Below are 3,979 nucleotides of genomic sequence, written 5' to 3' on the forward strand. Positions count from 1 at the left end.
AATAACTGAGACTTTGGTGACCCCTGAATTTCATCAGTGTTCTTACACAGAACTGGAAATGTGTCCACTGGTCAAAAAAAGGGTGCCCCGGAAAAACTTGTGGTAGTGTTTGCAAAAATGACTGCAACAGCTGTTGGCAATCTTAAGGCTCACTTCATGTTGCTCTGGAGAGGTCAAGTCTATTTCAACACCACTTGCAACTGGATTAGCCTTGTGACTTATTTTCACCAATGGAATGTAGCAAAAGTGACACGTGGGGCTTGTGTGGTTGGGCCTCTGCTTTTGTTTTTTTGGAACTTGGCCTGGAGACCACAAAAGGCATCTGGTCTATCCTACTGGGGGCCGAGGGCCCATGAGGAGACAGAAGACTGAGCCACTGTAGCCCGCAGCTTGCACCAGCTACCAGACATCAGAGCGAGGCATCATCCACCCCAGCTGTTAGCAGCAGTATGTTTCCTGCATTGGGACTCTCTGAATCAAATCCATGCATGCTCAACTCTGTATTTTATTTAACCTCTTTTTGCCCTTCATTTTCTGCTCTGTAAAATGAGGAGAACAATGCTATTTACCTGCAGCGTGGTTGAGAATACTCAACGACTAAATGTGATGAAATATCTTAAAACATTACCCGGGATAAAGCAAACATTAATAAAATGTTAGCAAGCAACATTATTGTTGTTGTTATTGCTGCTGTTGCTGCAACATTGATTTGTCTTTTACAGAAAACAAACAAACAAAAAACAAATAAAAAAAAAAAACACTGAATCTCAGAGAGATTACATGTTTTTCCCAAAGCCCAAGAGCTGTGGAACTAAAATCCAGATCCAGATTTTTTGTTCCAGGGTCCAAGTCATTAACTACCACAGTTCTATATTCACGCTGTGACTCTGCTTTATTCAAGACACCTTGTGCCAACCCTTGTGGTCAATGATCTCATATATATAATATCATTAATATTTTAATTAGCTTAGTGTAACTAAATTAAGCATTTTAATATGACTTGGCACAACATGCCAGGCTCCCTACTTGTCTGGCATTATCTTCTATGACTCCTTCCCTCCTACTCACCCCAGATTTCAACCCATATTTTCTGTGCCATCTCTGTGTGCTATTCTCTCTGGTTGTGATGATCTTGCCCTCCTATTTCTGTAATAAGTTTTACAGTTACTTTTACTATCTGGTCCGCCCCAACATTTCCTCCTCTGTGAAGGGCCACATTGTTATTCTTTGAAGGCTATTAAGTATTCTCTCTGCTCCTATAGTTATTATCATTGCCAAAATGATATTCGGTTTAGAAGTTTTGTTTAATTATGTGTTTCCCACTAGACTGTGAGTTCATAGGAAGCAGGGCTGTGTCTTACCTATCTTTATATTCATGGACTTCAACAAATACCCACAGGATATACCCATTTTTGTGGCACAATGCATACAATTTAGGTTCATATGCCTCCTTTCTTGTGTTGGTATTTGTATTCATTTTTTGATGTTCTATAGTGAAAACTGCCACTTTAGATTCTAGAGGAGGATACTGGTTCAATGTAAAAACCCGGGTTTAGAGTCAGACTGTGGGGTGCCTGGATAGCTCAGTCGGTTAAGCGTCTGATGCTTGATTTCAACTCAGGGCATGGTATCATGATTCCTTAGATGAGTCCTATGTGAGACGCTGTGTTGACAGCATGGAGCCTGCTTGAGATTCTCTCTCTCTCTGTCTCTCTCTCTCTCAAAATAAATAAGTAAACATTAAAAGAAAAAAAGAGTCAGACTGTGCTCAGACCAACTCCATCAGTTTTTAGCACGGCTGCCTTGGACAAGCGGTATCGATGCTACACTTGAATTTCCTTCTGTACACTGGGAAAAAAAGAGCCATGATGCAGAATTCACCTATGTATATGTATCCAAATAAGTGTGAAGGTGAATTGCATCAATATATATAAAGTGAATTCAGTATGTAATGGCTTAATTTTCTGTAGAAATTACTATCATTAAGGAAGACTTTATGAGTAAAGCTTCGTTTTGCAAGTTTTGTTCTGCTGTCCTGTGAAAATTAGTTAAGTACATTCTAGTGAATGTACTATTTTTAAAACTTAACTAATTTGCTTTTCTCTGTATTGTTGTTATTGTTATTATTTTGTTCTTGAATGTTCTGATCTTTCAAAAACATGGCATAAGTCAACTCAAAAGTTAATATTCTATAAATATAAATAAAATAGTTAAATACCTAGGGATAAATTTAACCAAGGAGGTGAAAAACCTGTACTGTGAAAACTAAAAAAAACACTGATAAAGAAATGGAAGATGACACAAACAAACGGAAAGACATTCCATGCTCATGGATTGGAAGAAACAATATTGTTAAAATGCCCATGCTACCCAAAGAAATCTATGGATTTCATGCATCCCCATCAATATACCAACAACATTTCTCACAGAAGTAGAACAGACAATTCTAAATTGTGTATGGAAGTACAAAACACCTGAAGAAGCCGAAGCAATGCTGACAAAGAAGAACAAAGCTGGAGATATCACAATTCCAGATTTCAAGATATACTAGAAAGCTTTAATAATCAAAACTGTATGATACTTGCACAAAAATAGGCACATGGACGAATGAAACAGAACAAGAGTCCAGAAGTAAACTTGTGCATGTATGGTCAGTGAATCTACAACAAAGGAGGTGAGAACGGAGAGGAGACAATCTCTTCAACATACAGTGCTGGGAAACTGGGCAGCTACATACAAAAGAATGACACAGGATCATTTTCTTACACCATAAACAAAAATAAATTCAAAGCAGATTAAAGACCTAAATGTGAGACCTGAAACCATAAAACTCCTGGAAGGAAACATAAGTAGTAATTTCATTGACATTGGTTGTAGAAATATTTTTCTAGATATGTCTCCTCAGGCCAGGAAAATGAAAGCAAAATTAAACTATGAGGACTGCATCGAAATAACAAGCTTCTGCACAGCAAAGGAAACCATCAACAAAATGGTAAGATAACCTACTGAATGGAAGAAATATTTGCCAAGATATATTCGATAAGGGGGTTACATTCAACATATTTAAAGAACTTACAGAACTCAATGCCAAAAAGCCCCCACAAATAATGGGATTAGAAAATGGGTAAGAGGCCCAAATAAACATTTTTCCAAAGAAGACACACAAATGTCAGACACATAAAAAGTTGCTCACCATCACTAATTTAATGGGGAAATACAAATCAATACCACAATGAGATAGCACCTTACATGTGTCAGAACAGCTAAAATCCAAAAGGCAAGAAGTAACAAGTGTTATTAGGATGCACAGAAAAAGGAACCCTCATGCACAATCAGTGGGAATATAAATTGGTACAGCCACCCCTCCCAATCTTCAGGGTACATGGACTCGATTCTACACTGGATTTGACTCCTTTACCCCAGTCACTTTGTGAGAATGGAAAATAAAATAGTGCAGGTGGGTCACAGAAAACATTTTAACTAGTAATAGAAACAATGTAGCCAGGGCATTTCTGGCTTTAAATTGATTAAGGACTTAAAATAACTGGAAACTATGCTAATGACAATATGTATCCCTTTGCAAAGGGTGTGTGACAAACATGTAAGTTCAAAACCTGTGTTAAGTACTTCAGCTGATGTCTAATTACTTTAACCATCTTCAGGGGGATTGTACCTTTCAGTATTTCACTACACAAAATACAAATATTCATTTATTGCCATGTTTGTTAAAATGTTTGAATCAGTACCCTTGTGTGGAAAAGGTACAGAATAGTACAAAGGAATCAGAGATTTTCCAATGACTTTAGAAACAGGATGACCTGATGACAAATGAGGGCTCTACCTAAATCCAAGTTGGATGTTGAAATCAGAATTTGCTTCGGTTTTGGAAGATGTCACACCTAAGTCCCCATACTATCTTAGAGCTATTTCTATAATTCTTTTTTTTTTTTTTTTTTTTTTTTTTTTTTTTTTTTTTTGG

The sequence above is a fragment of the Panthera uncia genome, chromosome C2, assembly GCF_023721935.1.
Source record: "Panthera uncia isolate 11264 chromosome C2, Puncia_PCG_1.0, whole genome shotgun sequence".
Classification (NCBI taxonomy): Eukaryota; Metazoa; Chordata; class Mammalia; order Carnivora; family Felidae; genus Panthera; species Panthera uncia.